A 24150-nucleotide genomic window follows, 5' to 3' on the forward strand; every position below is an offset into this window, starting at 1 on the left:
CCACTTGAAGATCCCAGCCCTGGATGGGGCATCATCAAAAGAACACAGACATTGAAAGTTACCTTGAGTTCAAATCCTCAGCACCATACCTACCTTCTCTGAACCACACACTTTTTTGGTGCTTTTTTTGTATATTAGACGTGTAAAACAAGGGCTGCCTGCTCAGTTGTATTGAGAAGTACAAACAAACAAATCAAAAATATACTTCTGTAAGTAAGTAACTTATGTAAGTTATATGCTCAAAAAGGAGTAGCCATGATGGTAGCCTTTCTAATCTACCCTAGACTCTCCTGCTTTTTCTGACTCTAAATATTAGAAGGCCAGGTTGAGCCCGTGGCCCTACTCTATTCCACTCATACTTGTTAGAATTTCTCAGGGGTTTTTATAGTCAGATTTATATCCCCAGTCCTCACCCCCGACCCCCCACCACCAATGGCTTCCCTTCCAACTTGGAGGGAAACCCCAACCTGCAAGTCTCATCACAGTCTGGCTCCAGGCCCCCTCTCCCCCTCTCGTCAGTCACCTCTCCCTTGCTCACAGCACCTCACTCACCATAGGGACCTTCTTTCTGTTCCTCAAGCACATCAAGCTGCCTCCCATCTCAGGGGCTTGGCATTTTCTGGTCCCTCCACCAGACCAGTGCTGAGCTGGAGAGTCCAGTAGAGCACAAAGCTCCATGAAAGCAAGTGAGACGGACTCTCTCCGAGATGGGGGATGGACCTTCGCCACTGAGAACTGGCCCTATATCTCCTGCAGCCTTTCTCCCTGGAAATGCGGAGCCTCCGCACTGTCCCTCTGTGCTCTGCATTTTGTCACTTGTTTACTATTTCGAGGGAAGCTTAGCTGGAAACCGTGTGGTAAGATAACCACAGTGCAGCAAGGCCCCTGAGCCGCCGAGCTCCCATTCAGAAAAGTCTTCTCAAGGTAACCCCCCCGCCTCCCCACCAGACTCCTGACTCCTTGGAAACCGAGAAAGCAGCTGGACAATATTCCTCTCCAGCCAGTGGCCCAGAGGAGTGCGAAGCTGCCATCTGACCTTTGCAGTCCCCCCTAAAGTTCTGTCCTGTCGGGTCATCCAGGCGAGAAGCAAGAAAGTAAAGTGGCTCTGCCCAAGGGGCCTGGGGCCAGCCTGCTCTGGTTCGAGTCCCAGCTCTGCCAGCTAGGACTGTGTTACCACAGGCAAGTTATGTGAGATCTCTAAGCCTGTGTTCCTCATCTGTAAAATGGGCATAACACGGGTTCACTCCCTCACACGATTATAAATGTGCTCATATGCCTTGTGAGCTTAGACTGGTGCCCGGCACATAGTAAGCGCCCGGTAAGTGTTAGCTGTTATTGTCATGCCTCATTATCTCTGATGTCTTCCAATAACAGGGCAACCAGGATGGCAGAGTCAGATGGGAAAAGCATGAGGTTTTGATGCAAGGCACTTCTGGGTTTGAATCCCAGCTCTGCCTGTCTGCATGTCTTTGGGCAAATGGCTGCACCTCAGTTTCATCATCTGCAAAATGAGGATACCAACAACAACGTCCTGGGTACATGAGGAATATTCATGAGTGCACACATCTAAAATGTCTGGCACTTAGTAGGGGCCTAATAAATGTTAATGTTCTCCCTCTTGTCCTCCTTTACCTCCCTTTGGAGCTCGCCTCTGCATTCACAGTACTTTTTCCCCCCTGTTACTGTCACGCTGAATAAATGAATACATTAAGTTAGCACAAGCAGATACTTGAAGAATCCAGGCTGGTACATTTCCCAGGTCTCACCGCCATCCATCATGAAACATTAACAAGAGCACTTAAAGAAACACAGCGCATCAGAGACAGAGTGGAGCTCCTCCATGGTTCTGTCGTTCTGGTGCCAAGTGTCACATGTTATTAAGGCTGAGGGCAGGAGAGGCTGAGGTGAAGGGGGAGCCCAAAGCAGAGTGTGGAAACAAGGATGATGATTGCGAAGCTGCATTGTTCAGTGAGCGAGGGTTCAATGCCGGGCAGCCTTCTGCCTTCTCCAGAGCTCTGCAAATAAAAACCAATGCTTTGTAGTCTCAAAAAAGGTGGGAATGGCATAAATACTCAGCAGCAGGAAGCTAGTTAAAGAAATTATAGCCCATGCAAAGTATGAAACACTTTGCCTCCATTAGAAGGAAAGAAGTGAATTTATATGTGCTGCCATGGAAAGCTGCCAAGTGAAAAAGCAAGGTGGAGAACGCTCTGTATGGGATGGTTCCATTTATGCTAACAAAGCTCTATAGTTGGATATGGACATATATGCATGTAAATGCATGAGCTGCACACCAAACTGTTAACAGTGGTTACCTCCTGGCAGGGGGGAAGGGCATTCAGGGCAAGCATGGAGGTTGAAGTCATGCTTTTGCTTTCATACCCCATATGCTCCTGTGTTGTTGGTTGTTGTACACATGTAGTCCTTGAGAAGCTAAGGAAGAAAGAGAAAAAAAGGAAGGAGAGGAAAATCAATAATTCTCTGTCTACAAATCCAAGCGTATCCAGTTGAGGATGCTCAGCGTCTGCGGAAAGCTTCGGTCTCTCACTCATATCATGGTTGATTCAGAGAGATGTCCAGGTACACATCCCTCACTGCTGACCCTTGGCCTGTTTCCTCAGCACTCTTGCAGAGGGCCTGGGATTGGGGCTTCCTTGACCCAGACCTCTACCAGAAACCCATCCTGTGGCTCAATAGTGCCTGCTCAGGCCAGAGCGGCCCCCAGGAGGAAGCTGGTCCTAAGGGTGCTGGTACCAAGCCAAGATCCCTCCAAGCACTCCCTACCAGAGCCCCCAGCCCTGGTACAGACTCTGGATGATGGCCTCCGTGAGCTGGAATCATAGGGACACAAACTGCATTTTTCCCAGTAAGATTCATTTAATTGGTTAATATCCTAGATTCATCTTTGTCAGGTCCCTCTTTGCTCCAGGATGTTCTGTGGTCCACCATGACAACACAGTACATGGAATACAAAACAAACTCCTTACCCTGGCACCCAACGTCCTCCAGGATCCAGCCTAACTAGATACTCATCCTTCTAGGTCAGAAAGAAGACATACCCTGTTACGCTTTGTGACTCATCTTGCCAGAAATGGTTTTGAGAAACAGATGCCATCTGTCAAAGCCACCATCTGCCCTGTCTTTGCTCTGAAGGCTAAAGTGGATAACCAGCCGGGCTACCCGCCTCAATTTTTCACTTGGATCGTCCGCAGACTCTTCGGTGAAGCAGGATGGGTAATCATAACTCAAATGAGAGAACCACTTCCCACACACTGAGCTTTTTACCTTGGCCACAAGGTGCTAAGTGCTTCACATATATTAATGGCACTTCCTTCTCCGTGAAATTTCAAAGCAGTATCAAATGCTCCCTTTACAGATGAGGAAACTGAGGCCCCACAAGCGTCAGGGGAAAGGGGGTTCTTGACCTCTCAGCGGTCCTGCCTCTCAGCAGTAGTCCTCAGCAGGAGCTCACGGACAGTCAGCAGTCACCATGACCTGCTGACGTGTGTGGCGAAGGATATTCCCTTGAGCACGTCCTGCGTACATGCCACGTCACGTGTCCCACCGTGCAGTACGCGACCCGGCGTTCCCATCCCGCTGTCCCCCAGGGAAGTGCACCTGGGCCTCTCTTCCCCCGGGGGGGCCTGGCAGGTTGAAAATGCTTGAGTCAGGCCCTTACTTAATCTCTGTGCTCTTACAGGACCCTTGAGAAAAGACACCCTCCCCGATGAGCTGTGAAGAACGCCTTCCAGGGAAAGGCTCTTCAAGTGTGTCAAGAGGCTCTGTGTAGCACACCTAAGGGCCTTGCACAGCAAACCTGGTGGGATGGTTTTTGTCTCCTAAGAGCTGTCTTGAACGAAGAAGCAGATAATGGGACTCACGCTCAGTCTTGGCCATCAGAACTGCGTGACCCTGGGCAAATAGCTCTCCCACTTCAGGCCAACTTTATTGAGAAAGTTTAGGTACATAGAATAAAACGCACCCACTGGAAGGGTTCAGGTCAATGAGTTTTTGAAACGTGACACTCTAACCATCACCCCACTCAAGGTATAGACACTTCCCTCACCCTAAAGCTCCACCTTCTGCTTTTGGACACTAAGGATTAAATGTGTCTTTTCTAACATTTCACATGGATGGGATGATTCTGTAGGTAGTCTTGTTGTTTGGCTTCTATCATCCAGCGTGTTTTCTGAGATTCGTTCATGTTGGCACGTGCATTGGTAGTTCATTCCTTTTAATTGGTGGGGAGTGTTCTATTGTATGGCCCGCACAATTTGCATATCCATTACTTGTTGGATATTTGGATTGTTTCTAGTTCGGGGCTATTGTGAATAACTGCCATGCTCATAGGTAAAGAAGGCTTTGGTGTAACTCTGCATTTCCATTTCTCTTAGTTAAATGCCTAGGCAGGGAAGTTCTGGGTCACGTGCATATATATTTACCTAGGGCTGTCGTACAAAGTACCGCCAATTGGGTGGCTTAAAACAACAGCAATCTATTGTCTCGCGGTGCTGTAGGTTAGAAATCCGAAATCCAGGTGTTGGCAGGGCCCTGCTCCCTCAGAACCCTCTGGGAGAGGGGTCTTTCTTGTCTCTTCCAGCTTCTGGAAGCCCCAGCTCCAGTCCTTGGCTTGTGGCAGCAAAACTCCAGCCTCTGCCTCTATTTTCACTGGGCCATCTTCCCTCTTTGTCTGTGTCCTCCCACAGCATTCTCTTCTGTGTGTTTGGGTCTAAACTTCCCTCCTCTTATAGAAGGGCATGGGTCACATTGGATTAGGGCCACCCTAATGACCTCATCTGAACTCGAGTATGTCTGCAAAGAGCCTATTTGCAAATAAGGTCACATTCACAGGTACCAGGGGTTAGGACTTCAACATATCTTTTTGAGGGATACAATTCAACCTATAACACATGGTAAATATATGTTTCACATTGCAAGAACTGCTCAACTATTTTTTAGAGTCGTGGCCTCATTTCACATTCCCACCAGCAACATAAGAAAGTTCCAGTTGCTTCATATCCTTGTCAGCACTTGGTATTTGGCACACTTTTGTGTTTTAGTATTCCAGTGGGTACGTAGAGGTATCTCATTATGGTTTTATTTTGCATTTCCTTGATTATCAGTGATGTTGAGTGTCTTTTTATGTGCTTATTTGCCATTCAAATAAGCCATTCAAATTTTCTTTGGTCAAATATCTGTTCAAATATTTTGTCCAATTTTGAACTATATTGTTTATCTTCTTATTAAGCTGTAAGTGTTCATTTTAAAAAATTTTTATTTAAATTCAATTTAATTAACATACAGTCTATTATTATTTTCAGAGGTAGAATTTAGTGATTCATCAGTTGCATATAACACCCAGTGCTCATTCCATCACGTGCCCTCACCCAGTTACCCCATCCCCCCACCCACCACCCCTCCAGCAACCCTCAGTTTGTTTCCTAGAGTTAGGCATCTCTTATGATTTGTCTCCCTCTCTGAGTTTGTCTTATTTTATTTTTCCTTCCCTTCCCCTATGTTCATCTGTTTTGTTTCTTAGAGTTATAAATGTTCTTTACAATATATTCTCTCCAGACCATTTTAAAAATGGAGTGATAAGTCTTATTCTAAAATTCTTTAGACTGCTTTGTTTCAATCTCAGATTAAGTGGGAAAAGTGGAGGGAACATTTAACCCACTGACTACATGCAAATACTGAAATGTATTACACCCCTTAACACAGCAATCTTACTCTAGAGAATTTACCTGGAGGAAATATACAAGGATTAGTGACAAGAATGTTCCTTCTAGCACAGTGCATGTGAGAAAAACAGGAATAAACCTAAATGCCCCAAAACAGGAGGCATCCATAGTTTATAGGATAGAATGTTATGCAGCCACTAAAACAGATGCCATACAAATTAACATGGAAAGAGGTTTATAATGTTGAATGACAAAAAGGCCGGTTACAAAACATACGTGTAATATAATCCTTTAAAAGCATTCACAAGCAATGTAGAAAGATAGATAGGTAATTATTTCTAGATGGTGGAAATTTGGGTCATTTTTTATTTCCTTGTGACTTATCCATATTCTCTGATTTCTCTACACTTAGTTCATAAATGTACAAGTGTTGAGGAGTGCCTGGGTGGCTCAGTCAGTTAAGCATCTGCCTTCAGCTCAGGTCATGATCCCAGGGTCCTGGGATCGAGCCCCATGTCAGGCTTCCCTGCTCAGCGGGGAGTCTGCTTCTCCCTCTCCCTCTGCTGCTCCCCCTGCTTATACTCTCTCTCTCTCTCTCTCTCTCTCTCTCTGTGTTAAATAAATAAATAAATAAATAAATAAATAAATAAATAAATAAAATCTTAAAAAAAAGAATTGTACAAGTGTTGAGTTGTGTTACTGCCACGGTGTGTGACGTTGCCATTGTCCCCCCAAAGGCCAACCATAGCGGAATGGCAAGAGCAAACCCTGGTGATGTCTCAGGGGTCCCCATCAGCAACCGCTCTCCAGGACTGTCCTGCACATCGTAGCGCCGCCGGCAAAGCTTACCGTCCAGCCAAGCGAGGAGCCATCCTCAGTGGGGACTGAGCTACTCAGACTCACGACCCCGGGCCCCTGCCTCTGCATTACTGGGCAGTCCTGGGACATGACACAGGTGAGCCCCATCAGGCAGTGGTGTGCTGGCTGTCCAGGAAAAATAAAACCAGCCCCGATCTGGACCGTTTGCTTGTTTCTGCGGTATAAATACTCACGCGTGGGCTCACGTCCAGCTACCGATGGGACATCTTTTGAATGTGGCATTGGGAAGAGGTGTGCATAACTAACCATTACGTAGTATTTTAAATAGTATTCCCATCACAGGGAAACAACAGACGTAAATAACTTCAAGTGCATACGGAGTAGTAAAGTTATTAAGAAAGTGATTCTAGGGGCGCCTGGGTGGCTCAGTCGTTAAGCGTCTGCCTTCGGCTCGGGTCATGGTCCCAGGGTCCTGGGATCGAGCCCCGCATCGGGCTCCCTGCTCTGCGGGAAGCCTGCTTCTCCCCACCCCCTCACTCCCCCTGCTTGTGTTCCTGCTCTCGCTATCTCTCTCTGTCAAATAAATAAATAAAATCTTAAAAAAAAAAAAAAAGTGAGTCAAGTGATGAGTTTTGAGTTACTGCCTTTGTTTTTAATACAAGGCATTTCATCGGCAGGTGATCGAATTCAATTTTTAATAACGACTGTCTGGAGCAGGGAGCTCACACAATTCCCGAGGAAGGAAGCCACGGCTCCGGAAGGACCCCGCAGGCACTGGCCAGCCCCGCTCACCGCCGCAAAGCCGGCCGCCTCCCTCACATGAGCCTCGGCCCCACACACGCCCCGGGAAGCTATTAGATGGTTCAGCCTCTCAGGGTTCTCATTTTCCTGTAAAATGAGACTAATACTCTAACTCGCGGCAGTGCGGGGGGATTAACGTGAGAGTCCTGCACTGTGTCTGGCACACGACAGGCGCTCCGTGACCCTCCGATTCCAAGCATTCCCTGAAGCAGACACAGGAGGAAGAGCCAGAGCCCACCCCCACCTCCACCCACCAGGGCCCACCTCCTCGGCCCCCCTTCATGCTCCCCTTCAGGAAAGGGTGGGTCGGGAGGTCTGATTCTGCAGGCATTCCACACCTGTCAGCGGTCAGGGCTCAGCCCCCAAGAGGGACTGGCCTCAGAGACAGCAAGGTGTGCATGGGCATCCAGGTTCGAGAGCGGGAACACCTGGACGCAGGTGCTGGTGCTGCCACTTGCTTGTTGCAGACGCAAGTCATTTAACTTCGCTGCGCCTCAGTTTCCTCGTCTGTAGAAGGGGCCATGCTGCCTGCCTCCCGGTCGGAATGGCGATGGAGGATGGTGCCGGTCTGCCTGCGGTGAGGCCGGATACCAACCGTCCAGCAGAGGCTCATTTTTGTATTGCAGGTAGGTTTCTGAAGTTCCCGGCTTGGTGGGGATCGAGGGGACAGGGGCATTTCAGAGAGCAGAGGGCAGCTTTAGCCCTAGGTCTGACCCGAGGGCTGTTCCACACCCTTCCATGGTGGCACCAATTGAGGCACGGTGCCCGAGTCTCCATGCCTACTGGGAATCCAACGACAGATCCCAACTGGAATCCGCAATGGTGGACAGACACATACGTGTGCAGGCATGCGTATGCTCAGCCTCAGCCCCATCAGGGCTGTGGTTTTCCATGTGCTGAGGGCAGTTTGCTACGGGAACTGTATTGGGACTGTCCAGACCACAGACCCAGGGATAGCCAGTTACAGCAGTTCAAGTTCAAGGACCTGGAGGGAAAGCATCATCTCTTACCCTGCCTCTGCTTTGTGCAGAAGGGCCCGACCTTGCCTGGTGCCCTGCCTCCTGCTTGCAGTAGATCCTTTAGAAATTCTGGAGGCTTGGGCTGGAGGGGGGTAGTGTCCGCCTGCAGTACTTGAGGAGACATGGCCAGAGAGTAAGTTACACCTCAGTTTGAGTCCTGGCTCTGTCACACTCAAGCTGTGTGATTTTGTGCAAGTTACTTAACCTTTCTGGGCCTCATGTTCCATAGCTGTAAACTGGGGAAATCAATCATACATATCTGCTGGTGTTGTTACTAGGATTGATGATTTTATACCTGAAGCACCTAGCATCGTGCCTAGAGCATAGGTGCTATTTGAAAATTGTTGTATGATTCCTTCTAAACAGGCATCCTGTCACATTTGCCTCTGACCAGCACCCTGGCCCCTAGAATACACTCCAACATAACCCCACCCTTGTGAGCTCCCCAGGCCCTGCATCTTGACTGCACTGAGCCCACCCTCCCTTCTGCCCTCTGACCTCCGGCCAGTCTGGGGCCCATGGCACATACCCCTGCAGGGCTCCGCTCAGAGGGGGTCCTAAATCCACATCCCTACCTGCCTCGTGTGGCTGTCCCACATGGCACAAAAGACAAAAAGCAGGAGGAAGCCGGCCTGCCGGCCTCTTCTGCTCCATTTCCAACAGTCCTGATGTGCCGATTAGAATATCTGTATTAAAAAAAAAAAAACAGAGCTCCCACCCCACATCTCTTTTTTTCTCAGCCAGCTTCACTCCACCAGCCCCTCAAGGTCGGTAATAAAGACAATCGGAACGCAAACCACGTTCGCGCAAAGTCACACTCAGAGATGCTGGGCGTGCGTTTTCTGCCATTTGCTAGGGAGGCCGTTAGCATTTCTGCTGATAGGGCTGAAGCCCCCTGCCCTGGCCTCTCACTCAACCCCACTTGCAAAGCTGGAGGATCCTCTGCAAGGTGGGCAGGGCTCCAGAGAAAAGCTCTGTGTCAGGCTCTGTCATCAGTCATCAGCACCACTGCCCCTGCAACCGGCTCCATCTTAAAGGATATTGTGGCCATGTCAGAAGCTGCTCCGTCCTCGGAGTCAGCCATGGGGCAGCTTTAGCGTGTCACTTGGTTTTGCATTTCTACCTTGTCATTTACCAGCTAGGTGACTTTTGGTGAGTCGCATAACCTCTCTGGGCTTCACTCTTCCCTGTAAAATACTAATTACCTGTCCACCCAAAGAGTTGTGCTGATAATGAATGAGACATGTGTCTGAGTCATAGAGCAGGTGCGTGGTACAGAGTAAAGGCTCAATAAATGGCAGGCCCCTTTTCTTCTTGTCCCCCGCCCCACCCCCACGAGCCTGTTGATGTCCCTTATCCACTCCACCTGTAATCAGGTACCAGACCAGGGATGGTGAACATCTGGCATTCTTATCACCCCAAACTCCTACAAGGGCCTTGGCAAACATTACTAATCTATCCCTATTATGGTAGGCAGAGTATGGCTCCTCCAAGATGTCTATGTCGTAATCTCTGATTATTCTGTGAATATGTTATGTGCCATGGCAAGAGGAAATTAGCAGATGTGACTAATATCAGGATCTTGAGACAGATGATGCTGGATGATCTGAGTGGGCCCAGTGTAATCACAAAGTTCCCTCTACGTGCGAGAGGGAGACAGGAGAGCTGGTATCAGAGAGATGCAGTGTGAGAAACACTCAACTGGCCATTGAAGATGGAGGAAGGGGCCACACGCCAAGAAATATGATCAGCTGCTAGAATCTGAAATGGGCAAGAAAATGGATTCCCCTCTCCAGAGACTCCAAAAGGAATGCAGTCCTCCTGACACCTTGGTTTTAGCCCAGCGAGACCTGTGTTGGGACTTCTGACTTCCAGAATTGGAAGAGAATAAATCTGTGTGTTACAAGCCACCAAATTTCTGTAACTGGTCACAGCAGCAATAGGACACTCAGATACCCATCATCATCTTTCCCCATAATGATGTACTTGGCCTGAGAATTCTTCTCAATACAGTGCTCCAGGCAACTACCCCTGAGAAATAGCAGATGTGGCCTTCCGTCAAGCCCCCCAGCCCCCACCCCAGCCACACAAAATGCCACTAACTGGTTCATCTTGCAGTGCCCTGATTATAGTCTGCCCTAGCCTGATGGCCCATCTGTCTGGATTTGGGACCTTTTCAGGTCCCCCCCTGCTACCTACTTCCCCCTTAGGTTGAAACCCAACCGCCCCAACCATCTCTGGACCTCTTCCTGTAGGCTCAAACCCCTTAATGGCCCTAGAAAACAGAGTACTCCCTCCCAGGGCTTTATTTTCTAGTTCCAGCAAGGGCCTAGCTTCCGTGGCTGCCCTGTGACCCATAGCTGGGGGATCCTCCAAGCAAAGGAACGCACATGAATGGCTGGATCAGAAGGAATGTTAGACCACAGCCTGCCTCCTGGCTCCCACATCTCTCAGCTTCAGTACAAAGGCCTTCACCACAAGGGGTTATATTAGATGCATAAATTCATATCCACTGGCCTGTGGCCACCATAGGAACAAAGGCTTCTTGCAGCAAACCCAGCACAGAGGAATGCTTCCTATAGAGGAACAAAGGGTCTCATATAGAGATGTTTTTCTTCCACTTGTGAATGCGGGGGGAGCTACAGACAAGGACAAAACTCCCAGGGGAGGGGCACCAAAGGGGAAAAACTAATGACCTACAGTTCAAAATGCCCTGACATCAAACACCTTTTCCCCAGCATTCATTTCTGGAGTTCACCCTATGCAAATGTAAGTATACATGCATCCTTCTGTTGGTGCACAGACCGTCGCCCTCCAGGACACTCAACCCACCAAAAGACAGCCAGTGCACATCACCCAACACACCAGCCCATGGATATGTGTGTGCCCACACTCAGCCCTGCGCATCCACATGCTCATCCCTGCAATGAGAGAGCGCACCCCCAGGCATCGCAGTGCAAACACGCAGGGTGCCAATCTTCCAACTCAGGACGCTTAGACATCCATGTGTTTAACTACGTGGAGGTGGTTAAACACCAACTTTGTGGTGAGCATGTGCCCCAATATGTCACAGGGACTTGGAAGCACAGACACATCCATCCCGTGGCATACATACAATTGCATATAGGCTTGATACCTCAAAACCATGGCAATCCCACTCCACGCCCGCAAGCTCAGGCCCCCGCCAGATGGACCGCCATGCAGGATGCAACCTGGCACCCAGTTTCCAAATGTCTTAGTGAAAACAAGCAAAAGCCAAGTAAATAGAAGCAAGGGCCTTTGATGTTTTTGTTTCTCCCAGAGAACTGCCTCTTGATTCAAGGGGCTGACTGATGCAAGCTGCCCACTCTCTCACAGCGGGCAGCCACTGGGAACACAGGGCTGGTGCACAAGGGTAGCATGGTAATCATCTTCCGGGGGCCTTGGGTGCCCACGTTAACACACACACACACACACACACTCACACACACACACACACACCCCTGACTGCTTGCAGCTGCCTTTTCTTTTTAAATCTCTCATATAATACACTTTGCAATCCAGCCCCCCTCCTGCTTGGCTGGGCTAAACTATTTTGGGAATTGGCGCAGATGCTGAGAGCAAAGATATTATTCCGAGATGCTCCACAGAGATCAAAGCTGCTTAATCAAAGCCGTCAACCCAGTGCACAGCGCCTTGGCGCATCCAGAGCCCAGGTGGAGAGGAAGCAGTCAGAGCGATCAATTAGGAGTCAGGGAGAACCCAGCAGTGCAACTCCAGGTCCGACAAGAGTCGAGCCACCGCCGATTCCTGACTCCTGAGGTCATCTAAGTGCCTAGCTTCTCTCACTCACCATCTCCAGACGGAAGTCTGCCCCACACAGCCCCAGAAGGATGAGAATCTCTCTGCTTATAAAGCCCTCCAGGAAGGAAGATTTCCTAACCCTGTGCTGAACAATTCTCATGCTGAGGAAAGGGCTCTGCCTCTCAGTGCTCGTCTGATGAAACAGTCCAGAACTTTCACTGACCGGCCCGCTCCTGGGAGTGTTGCTGGGTGGGGCTGGCTTACACTGGAAGGGGGATGGTGGGAACGGGAGAGCCACCCCCAGGGGTGCAGCCCATTGTGGGAAAGTGGAGACCTCGGGGACTCCGGGGTGTTCCGAGTGGCCTCTGCACAGCACCCGAGGTCTGCAACTGAGACAACCCCTGTCCCCACCACCACTTCTGTCCCCCAACACACATAAAGTGGTCATTCGTTGATTCATTCATTCAACCAGTATTGGTGAGCACCTTCTATTTGCCACATACTGTTTTCTCTGAGAATACAGCACAAACAACTGCCCCTGGGACGCTTACATTTTAGATGGATACTGGGGGGATGGATGGGGGAGACAGGTCAGGTCATATGTAAACAAAACTGTGATATTTCGGATCTTTGTAAGTGCTAGGAAGGAAACAGACCAAGTGCTCTGAAAAACAGAGAGAGTAAGTACATGCTTGGGGATGGAAGGCTGTGTTCCTCTAGAGAGGGTGACCACAGAAGCCTCTTTGAGGAGGTGACATCTGAGCCCACACCTGAAGGGTGAGAAGAACCCGCCCTGTGAGGAGCAGAGGGAGCTGTGTTTCACGCCGTGAGTGTACATGCTGGCAGGGGCTGGAAGCCCGCTGTGTCTGCTCAGCGAGGGCTTTGCGGGTCACGGTGAGGAGTGTGTCCTTCTGCCAAGAGGCTTAACTCCCTGATCGCTGTGCGGAACAGGTTAGAAGAGAGCGAGAGTAGAAGCAGAGAGACCAGCTAAGAGGTCGCTGCAATACTCCAGACAAACGATGATGGTCACCTGGACTAGCCTCATGGCAGGAGAGGTGGCCCAAGAAGGGTGGATTTGAGATTCATTTGTAGGTAGACGTGAGCGGCTTGCTGATGGGTTGAATGTCACAGGGAAGGGGACTGGAGAAAGCTATCATCAGTCCACCTTACAAAGTCAAACCACCTGCACTCAGACATCCCAGGGCTGGGCCAGACCTTTGAGATCCCTCGTCACCCAGACTTTAAAGGGACCCCTGGCCCACCAGGAGGTCATCAGCACCTGCTTGTTTGGGATGGTGAGCAGACGAGCTACAGGGCCCATCTACCCACGGCCTGATAGACAGCAGTGATCCCAGGAGAGCCGTCCCTTGAGTGTGCTGAACCCCTGTCAGTGCCACAATGTCCCTCCACAGGGAGAACACCTGGGTGTGGGTCTTGGACTTCAACACAACCAGGTTTAGAGAATCCCCAAAGGACCAAAAGCCAATATGTCATCTTTCTTGAGCCCTATATTGGTATCCCTTAGCTCACAACCCAGCCACTTGGCTCAGAAAACGGGGCTGGCTAAAGCCTCTCTCTGTTCTCTTAGGCCTAGGGGACAGGGTAACACCATCTAAAACTCTGTTTCCCAGAGTAGGCCCTGAAATGATGGTCCCTTAAGGTGCTGCATAACAAGAGATCCTCAGGTGAGTAGGTCTGGGCAATGCTGTGTATTATAAAGTACAGTATTATATATATGTTACTTGTATTTATATATATACACACACACTACAGATACTTAGATAATACGTGTGTGTGTGTGTGTATTATAATACTATACCACAGTCTTCTCTTGGAGTTTCACAATGCATGTGCACAGGCTCTGACAAGTCCTGCAGTAAAGATACCCACTCAACTTTGTTGACTAGTACATTACCTAAACTTATTGACCAAAGCAACCTTTCTTCCCAGAACACCTACTATTAATAGCTCCGCTTCAGGAAATACCATTCCAGATGACCGAGTTATGAGATGGAATTTGTTAAATGGGTAACTTCAGCTCCAAGTCCCACTTTGCTCTGAACCACTTAGATTTTTTAAAGCCCAAATGGTGTTTTTTAATTCAATAACCTGCTTAGTGGGTTCTGTCATTTTTGTCGGCACTTCTAAACCTGGCTTCATTTACATATACACACTGATTTTGATGAACAAGCAGGAGGCCTTTAGTCACCTTTCCTCCTTCCTCTCAGCCCTGCTGAATTCAGATAAGGTCTTAGATGGAATTGAATGTCTACACTCTGTTGCCCGTTCCTAGGAGGGGATCCCATGGTTGGGCCCTTCCTCCACGTTTCCCCACTTCCTACTCCACCTTCCTGAGCACACACAAGGCTGGTTGGTCAGGGTTGGGTCCCCTGGTTCCGCTGGACAGGTAGAGATGGGCAGCAGTGGGGGGAATACGGTGCCCAGCTCTGCAGCTGGGTCTCACTCTGCCATGGCCACCTGTGAGGCATCCAGAAAATCTCTTTCTCTGAGAAGGAAGTAGGAGACCATGAAGGCCTCTATCAGCAATGGGTTTCTTTCTGCTACGTTGACATCAGCGGGCCTGTGGCACTCAGTTTCCCAGAGAAGCAACCTAAAAATACAGCAATGGAAAGTGTCCTCCCCATGCACAACCTTATTAAAAACCGGAAAACCTCTTGAAATAAATACTTCCTTTGTGGATAAAATATCTAGAAATATTTTGCCATTCTACATAGGATGCCAGTCCTAAAGTACAATTATCAGAGGAGTAAAAATAGTCATGGTGATGGCAGTGGAAGGGCCCCAGGGGCCTCTGCTCTGCGGCCTATGCTCTCCCTGTGGGGCCACCCACAGAGGGTCTGTTCCATACGCGCTGCTGGAGGCCAAACCCCCTCCAAAGCAGTGAATCTACTTCATCCTCTCCTTCATGCAACAGAACCGAAGTAGAGATGTGTCAGGGGTCCTCAAGCAAAAGCCATGTTGTTTGCACAAACGTTTTAGGCGTGGTGAGCCACCCTTCCCTTATCAAGGAATAGCGGGAGCCCTCCAGAAATCCACCAGATAAGGGCCAACTTTGTACGGATGGCAGTCTCCGCCTGCTAATGTTAGGTCTTTTCTGCGCAAGGGCCAGGACTCTCTCTCTATTTCCAGAGGGGTAGGTTAAGGCTCAAGAGATGCAATCAATCACCTCTGTACATTCAGCCACATTGATAACTATGCTGGGCCTTTGTGTCCTCGTGGGTAAAGTGTCCTTGCGGGATGAAAATAGAAACCACCTTACGTTGTTGTGAGGACACATGTACAGTGTATGTAAGTCTGCATACAAGGCATTTGGAACAATGCCTGGTACGTAGCAAGGACTCAATAAGTATTAGATAATAGTAGGATTAGTGTCATTGGTCCAAACCACATGGTTAGTAACTGGCAAAGACAGGCTTCAAAGCCTGGTCTGTCTCACTCCACCACATCTATCTTACTCTACCACATTATTGCTTCCAGAAAGTTCTGCTTTCTCAAGCCCAAGGCTTGTTTTTTTGGTTCATATGATAGAAAGCATGGCTATTGAAGTTCCCTGTGTTTTACTCATTACTGTTCAGACACTGAGAGAGAAACTGATCTCCTTCTTTCAGTCCTAGTACCAAACTTCTCAGGGAAGGAAACAATTGGCTCACCCTGAGATCACTCATGTGGGCCCAAGGGTGGGGATCCCACAGAAACCGGGTAGCTCCTGCTGAAACCGTACAGATTTATAGAAGGGGCTCCTGCAAAAGGGGGCTTAAAGCACACAATCCTATAAGTGTCCCTTACAAGTGGGTAACAATATGTATCCTCAGGATTACTGTGAGGACTTCATAAAATAACAGGTATAGAATGTTCAGTAAATAATAGCTATGCTTATTTCATCAGAAATCTGTAACTGAAATAAAAGCCAATTCGCTAGTCTAGCCTACGAAGTCTCCTGGAAATGAAGAGAACAAAACCCCCACTAGTTACAAAGGGCCCCCGATCACCTTACATGTGTCAGCTCTGGCAGGCTGGGTTGGGAAAGGGAACAGTGTCAGGGGTCATGAGCACAGAGGTAAGCTGGGACTAATGCAGAGACTGAAGGCAGACGCAAGGCCGGTAGCCAGGGAACACAGAGGCTAGAAGTCATGGCCCTTCATGTAGCCAGGAGACCAAACCCCAACTCCTAGATGGACAGAAACAGGGAGGCTTGGAAGTCCTTTCACCTGCTACCTCAAAGAAGCCTTATCTGGGAACGGATGAGCTGTGCTGGGACTATATTTGGCCCATTTGAATATTTTCAACTTCCAGTGCCAAAGCTCCCTTTTTTCAAGAGCAAATTCATTGTCGCATTTCACAGGGTATGGGTCTATACCACATGGATCTGGACCGACCAGGTCTTGTATCTTAATCCGGAAGGTGTGGGACAACCTGAAATTCCAGCATCCTTCATAGTAAGTGAAAGGCTCAAAGACTTCAAGAAAAGAACTGCTTACAGGGACTTGGATCTCTTCTTTTTCCCAGCGTGAAGCAAACAGGCAGCCTCCTGGGCTCAAGAATTGTGGGCAACAGGGCCCCTTCTCGGTGATGTGCCCCTGAGTTACAGGGGGCCTTCTGGAGAACAGAGAGCCATGGATCCAGAGCCCCTTTCCAAGGGCAAGCAAATCTCCCTCTTCCCACTGATCCTCAGGGGCAAGTCCTTGCTTCTCTCGAGGGAGACAGAGGTATTGAGAAACTGGCCTGGAGAACAGAGCCTGACCCAGATAGAAAGACGCAGATGTTCAGAAAAACAACACAAACATGTTTGATTCCTTCAAAAGCTAGCATATGTGTTGTCCACATCTATTGACCACATCCCTAATAGATGCGATCCAGGCTGGTGGAAACAGCACTCAAACAAGCTGTCCTGTATTGACTATAATTTCATGAGCATGAGGTTCAATGAGCCATTGAACTAGACATGGACCCAAAAGCTATTTGAAGCTTTGCAGTGATGCAGATGCCAATCGATGACCCAGACTGCCTCTCAGGATGCCTTCTGATCCCCAGGCTTCCTGCCAACACCCACCTGCCTGCTATCCCTAAGGTAAGATGGCCTGGATCACCAAACTACCTTTCTCACCAGTTCCACTGCCCCCCGTCTCTCTCCTCCACACTGCAGCTGGAGTAATTAGTCTAAAAAGCAAATCTGATCATGTCACTCCCCTCCTTAAACATTTCTGATGACTCTGCACTAGGCTCAGGATTAAATCCGGACCCCTTAGCTTGGCATATCTCACCTGCACGCTCTGGTCTTGCCTCCCAGTACAACCGTTATCTCTTGCCACTTCGTTGCATAACTTGTTCCAACTTTCCCCAACTCTTGCAAATTTTTCACACAGGTTGATGGAGATACTACTCTGTACTCACTAAAAGGCAACTTCATCTTCCTCCTGGGGCCATGGCTAGCAGTGATGGGTTCTGAGGCTCTAAAGGATGGCAGAGTCATAAATAGAAGGTGCCTGGGTCCCTGAATCATTGTATGGAAGAGAATATCTAGAACCACCCAGCTGGGAACACCAGTGCTGGATCTTTCGCAACAGCAAGAAACAAAGTTCTATTGTGTGACGTCACTGACACTTGGGGACATTTGTATGGTACTTGGCAAATTCTAACTAATACATGCGCATGTTCTCTTAGCCCATAGGCCTTTGTGTATGTGCGCTCTCTCCCTACAACATCTTTCTCTTTATTTTCTGCCTAGAAAATACCTAATTGTCCCTTAATGCCCTGGCCTCACCTCTTCTGGGAAGCCTACCTTGGTTCTCCAGGGTGAGTTAGGAGCCTCATCTCTGAAGTAGCCCATAATTCTGTACTTTTCTTCTACCAATGTACCTCACCCATGGACTCTTATCTCTTCACTTGTGCATCTACTCCAATAACTAGATTCTGGGCAGGGACTGTGTCTTGTTCATGTCTGCGTTCCTGGGGTCCCTTCACAGGGTAGAAGTGAGTAAATGTTTGATGAATGAATGGATAGATGGATGGAGTAGGTTAATACATAGATTTGTGAGTGGGCTGTTTCTTGGTAAGAACCTATGCATTCACACAATGCCACCTCCCTCACTTGTGTGTGTTGAGGACAACGTGGGTGCAATGAGTTGCAGTAGCCCAGACGGCGGGGAAGCCTACATAGCAAACTTGCTGGACCATGGTTGGTGTAGAAGCCCAAGCTCTGTGTTCTCTGCATGTTGTGGACACAGGTGAGAGGCAAGAGAAAGTCAGGAAGCCTTGGCGTGGTGGGCAAAGAGAAAGGAGTGTACCTTTATTAAGCATCTACTATGTGCCAGGCAATTTAAACGTATCATTTCAGTGTGTCTGTCCTCACAACAACCCTGTAAGTCTGCTGTTATTATCCCCATCTGGCAAGTAAAGAAGCAGGCTCAAAGAAGTTATGTGACTTGCCCAAGGCCACACAGCTGGTAAGTGTCAGCTGGAATCCAAGCCAGGCCTGCTGTCTTCTGAGCAGGAGCACCTCCCAGTGCATCTCTGCGGACAAAGGCAGAAGCCAGACATGCCTAGTTTCTCTAGGACACCCAGGGCCTGGGCCCTGCACAGATATGAGGCCGGCACATCAGTCCTGGTCCGAGCAAAACACTCAGAAGGCTTCCCTGGTCCCAGGCTGTTGAACATGGGCCGAAGGAGAGAGTAAAGAAACAGGGCACTTTTCCCCAGGCGCAGGCTCTGTCAGGCCGGCCTGGTGTGTATGGCTGTTCCAGACATTGCAGAAACAAACACTGGGCTGTTGGGTCAGGTTCCCCTGTTTCTCAGATGAAGGAGCCAGACTGGAGCCAGCACATTTCTCAACCCCCAGGCAACCGCTGACCAGGCCCTCCTGGGCTCGCTCTGTCTCCACTGGCCGCTGTGAATGGCGCAGCCTCTTGGCGGGCTGAGCAGCCCCCGGCCCTGCTGGCAGGTAAGGGCCCAGCATCCTGCGTGCCAGGGACCTCCCCCTCTGTCTGGGAGGATAGATCCAGGAGCTGGGCCAGGAGCCCCGGGCCCCAGTCAAGTCTTCGCTTGCCTCAACAGCCTGGCAGCTGAGCAGAGGCCCCTGAATTACTTGCTGGCAGGCAGATCGGGAAGGCAGAAGTCCTTCTGGGATGTGACTAGGAGGGGAGGGGAGTGGGGAGAGACTGGGAGGAGTCTGGGCCCCAGAATGAGCTATCTCAGTGGTCAGCATCTGCCAGGCACTCTGATGAGAAGAGAGGGCTCCTGCCCAGAGGAGCTCAGTGTCTGCAGGGGGAGATGGACACAGGGCAGACAATCTCAGCGCAGTGCCAAAGGCAGGCAGCAAACTCAGGCTGCACCACTTACCAGCTACGTGGCCTCAGTTTTCTTGTACGTGAAGTGGGACTAATAACTTCCACTTAAAAGATTCAGATGAGAAGCATAGGAGGATAAGTGCTTTGCCCATAGAGTACTTTGCTCGTAAAAATGGTGCTTGCTACAGGATCTCTGCCCTCCCAATTAGATGGATTCTGTGGAAGTCAGGGACCTGCGCTTATATTTCTTTTATAGCACCCATAGTTTCTTACTTAGTTGCCCAAGTAAGAGAGAGGTTGAATGTGTATCCCACTGGGAGAGAAACAATTGCCATTAATAATAACCTCAGGATGTGCGTCTCTCCCTCCTGAGCTTGCTCCAAGGAATCCGCCTCTTTGAACTGACCACGATGAAAACCACAAGACAGGCAACAGCAGGTGGGAAGGGCTTGGCCAGTCTAATAATCTCATAATAACGAGTCTGGATAATCTAAACTTGATAAAACCTCCTTGAATAGTCGAGGACAGACGGCAATTGTGAGAATAACTCCTATCGAGACAGCACTCTCGGATCGCAGAGATCTACCGTGAACATCATTTCATCCCGGGGAACCCAGTGAGTATGTGTTGAAGGACAGAGCCTTGCAACAGTCTCCTGATGCAAGGTACTAGGATCCTGGTTTAACCGAGAAGGAAGCCGAGGTTCCGAGAGGTGAAGGAAATTGCTAGACAAAGATGGGTCCTGTTTGATGCCAAGCCCAGTGTCCTTCACGCCACACCACACCTTCCCTACAAAGAGACTGGTAAATGGGGGGATGCCGTCGCTGGCCCTCCCCTGAGCCAGACAGGAAACCCAACCAACACAGCTGCTGTCAGGGTGCTGACCTTGGAGATGGGTCTTTGAAGCCCCATGTCAGAGTTAGTCCCTGCACCCCTACCCTGCCTGCCAGCAGGCAAGTTCCCTGGTGGGTGGGAACCGTGGAAAGACGAGAAGGGGGCCATTGGCATAGCTGGAATGCAAACAAACAATGAGGCTGGTGAAAGATTGGCCCGGGTCTCTTTTGTTGATGGAGGGTGTATAAAATATGGAAATAACAATTACACAACTGAGCTGTCTCCTGGGAAGACGATGGCTAATTAGATGTCTCACGGCACACTGGCTCTTAATCACACGGCTATCTTTACCTTCAGGTTGCAACCCCTAGCCACGAGCCAGGCGTGACGCCCAGAGAGGCTCCTGGGACTCCAGGGGTCACCGAAGCCATCACTCAGAGCACACTTTCCATGCTCTGTCCTGGGGAGGATTTGCCTTCGTCACGCACTGAATACCAGTCTCCTTAGAAACCCTAAGAGTGAAGTGCTCGAGCGTGCTCATTTGCTACATGAGCAAGTCGAGGCAAGGGGAGGTTATAGGAGCACCCTAGTCTTGGTGGGGAGGTGAAAGGTGGTCACTGCCTCCAGAAACAAAAGGAAAGATAGCCCTAAATCCATAAAGAAAGAATTGCTTTTGCTTTCTCATTACATGGGCATTTTATGGGGTGACAGAGATGACAAATCCTGGCTTATCTGAGCTGGAAAGGCCCTTGTCACAGCGTCGAGGCCAGCATTTTAGAAAGTTTTCTTTTTCCTTTTTTAGCAACGGGACCCTGGGTCAGACTGTAATCTTGTGTGGAACTGCAGTAGATAAAACAGAGCAAGGAGGAGCCGCCCTGGCAGCCCACGGGCCTGATCCAACGGCCATCGCCTCCTCCCTTCTGGCCTTGCTCTCTCCATTGTATCTTTCTGGAACCTTAGGGTTCCTTGGAATCCAGTCTGAAAACCACTGTCCTTGTTCAACTCCTGTCTCCCCTTGTTCCACATGAGAAAACAGAGATCGGGAGAAGTTAAATGGTCTGTCCAGTGTCAAAAAGCCAGTAAGCGGTAGAGGCAGAACCAGAAATCAGGCTTCCTGTTGTTCAGGTCGAGGACTTTTGGCTGGACCAGGCAGCTTTACTGCTCTAAACTACTATGCAGAGGGGTATGGATATAGATGATATAGATATGACCTAGATATCTATCATATACAGATCCAGAGAAATGAAGATAAAGATATGTCATTTTTTGAGTGTTCTTTGTGCCAGGCTATGTGGCTGTACTAGGGGCTTGAAGTTGGGGGAACATGGGCCCTATTCCTCAGGCACTCACAACAGAGCTGGGAGACAGACAGAGGCTCCCTCGCCAGCCCCACAAACCAAAAGGTGGAGGAAATCTTATCCAAAGTGCGCATGACAGCCCATGAGGAGTACAGAGTGGGAGAGAGTCCTTGTGGACTGACAGGGAGGGGTGAGAGCTTTTGAAAAGGCGGTACTTGGACCAGCAGAGCCGGGCGCATTGATAGGACCATAACAGGGGAGGCACTGAGAGCAAAGGCCGAGAGGCAGGGAAGTGCGAGGTGTGATGGCAAATACCCTGGAACCATCCAAAACAGATCAGCTCCGCCTCTGCCCTGTCCCCTTTGCTACCAAGATTTGTCCTTCCCACCCAAGCCCACCTTGCCTTGCTGGGATCTATTTGGGGGTTCAGCCTCTTCCTTTCTGAGAGGGAGAAGAGGGAGAGAACAGGAAAAAGAAAATTAATTCTCCAAGCCTGCTGTGTGTGAGTGTATGAGTGTGCGTGTGTGTGTGTGCGTGTGCGTGTGTGTGTGTGTGTACACAAGAAAAAAATACCACTGATACCAAACACTACCTGCAACTACTTCTCCCTACTTTTAGAGAAAGGCACAATTAACCTCGGGGGAGCTGCTCTAACGGAGCTTTATCATTAACATTACTATTCTTCTTATTATCATTCTAGGAAAATGCCTTGATGGCCTCTCTAGTCCCTGGCCTGGCAGGGGAAGGAGAAACACGAGAGAAGGGTAAATTGCTCTGCCTAAAATGCATCTGAGCTTTGCTCCCTGGAAGGCCCAGAGGCCAGATGGGTGAAGGCTGGGCAGTGGCACTGGGAGCGAGGGCTCAGAAACGGCGGGAGAGAGGAGGCTGACAAGGGAAGGGAAGACAGAGCCCCGACACCAGGCAGGAGGCACCCATGGACAGGGAGACAGGGAATGGCCACCTGGTTTGGGAGAAGATAGAGCTGATTTTGCTCACTTCTGTACTACCAGCAGAAGTCTGGGGCCACGAGAACTTCATGTGGGTGGCCCTGTGGAATGAGGATGGGTGATGGGGTGGCAGAGGGGCTGCTGAGAGGGAGGTCAGGAGACCGATGCACTGGGATGGAGCAGGTGAACGCCTGGGAGTGCTGGGGAAAGGCTGCTTCTCGGGGTAGTGGGGACAGGGCATGAGCTGTTTTATTTAGAGTATAGTGACAGAAGCTGCCAGAAGGCTAGAAGGCCAGGGAGTTTGTTGTTCCTGGTTATGTGTGTGCATGTTTATGTTACACACATTCATGTAAGTGTGCTCTGGAGTGCCAGTCCCTGTGTGACTGGGCGGGTGAAGGTGTGTGTGTTTGTGGGTATGGGTAAGCATGTAGGAGTGAAGAAATGCATGTGTGCGCATGTGTGTATGGGGCCCGGACTTCAGGACCCGTGAGCTCCGTGTGTACTCATGTATGCAGATGCACACGTGGCCATGTGGGTGTGGATGTGTGTCACTGGGTGTGTGCAGGACCGTGGGGCTATCTGTAAATGCATGTGTGTGTGCACAGATGTGCCGGGGGCCTGAGGCAGGCCAGGCCGCCTCTGTGATGCGCCTCCCTCCCCACGGGGCCCAGCACGGCCAGCAGGGCTCAGGGCAGCAGGGGAGAGGGGGGTGGATGTTCCCGGGCGAGCTTGCCCCAGAGCCCTGCTGCTCGCCCAGGAACATTCCCACTTTCCCATTCCTGGGAAGGAACATAATGTCCACTGGCTCCTCTCCTGCCTGGTGAGTCCAACTCCCTTGTCTTGGGCTGCAAGGCGCTTCCTGACCAGGACAGGGAGCATGCAGGGAGCCAAACCCCGGGGGCAGAGTGGGAGCGAGACACACCGGCTCCAAGAGTGTCAGCAACGGGAGGTCTTCCCGGGGTGATTAAAGGAGCCATCATTTATTGGGTGTTTGCCATGTGCCAGCCCCGTGCAGAACATTTCACAGGAATAAACTCCTTTAGGCCTCCCTACGGCCATGGTTGCCAGGGATTACCATGGTCTCGTTTGGGCAGATGAGGAAAGTGAGGCTCAGGTTAAGGAACTTGTACAAAAAGGCACAAGCAGAGCTGGGATTGGACCTGGGGTTCCCCGACTCTGGAGTCCCAGCGCTTGACCCTGCAGGCAGGACAAAGACCTCCCATCCAGCCCTGCCCCTCAGGGCACAGACAGGGAGACTGAAGCCCAGGAGGGGACCTGCTCCTTACCTGACTTCCTTCTATGCTGGGCTGTCCACTAGGAAGTCCGGGAGATGGGTGGGCTGGAACTGCGGCAAGGGACCTTAGAGACAATGGTGATCAACCTCTCCACTTGGGAAAAGGCCACATGTAAAAGGCCAGGGCACACTGATCTCTGCACAAACTGCTCCCCTTTGCTGGGACTGCCCAGGTCGGAAGTGCAGCTCCTGTGGCTTGTGGCCAGGGGACCGCACCACGGAAAGCCTTCCACTCCCATGGCCAGCGTGGCCCCCGGGCCCACGAAGCCCTAGCCCAGCACCGTAGGCAGGTGAGTCTCTTGGCCCCCAACTGATCCTATAATCTCAGCCAGCCTCGCCTTTTTCAAATATGCTTTTAGCACCTGAGTGC

General features: G+C 50.0%; 2 long non-coding RNA genes across 2 annotated transcripts in view; one reads left to right on the forward strand and one right to left on the reverse strand.

The window, feature by feature from the left end:
* Positions 1-1751: 1751 nt before the first annotated feature.
* Positions 1752-12315, reverse strand: LOC135362251 (uncharacterized). The gene is made up of 3 exons (XR_010406723.1): positions 12153-12315; positions 2383-2433; positions 1752-2015 (listed from the first exon to the last, which is right to left on the reverse strand). It is a non-coding gene; the product is annotated as an uncharacterized LOC135362251 (long non-coding RNA).
* Positions 12316-16926: 4611 nt separating this feature from the next.
* LOC129046352 (uncharacterized) overlaps positions 16927-24150 on the forward strand; it is a 31960-nt gene continuing 24736 nt past the window's right edge. The window contains exon 1 of the long non-coding RNA XR_008507480.1: positions 16927-17192. This is a non-coding gene — a long non-coding RNA (uncharacterized LOC129046352). The remainder of the gene's footprint in view (positions 17193-24150) is intronic.

Source organism: Mirounga angustirostris, unplaced genomic scaffold (assembly GCF_029215605.1).
Source record: "Mirounga angustirostris isolate CCGP_5_RB_7025 unplaced genomic scaffold, mMirAng1.0.hap1 SCAF_13, whole genome shotgun sequence".
Lineage (NCBI taxonomy): Eukaryota > Metazoa > Chordata > Mammalia > Carnivora > Phocidae > Mirounga > Mirounga angustirostris.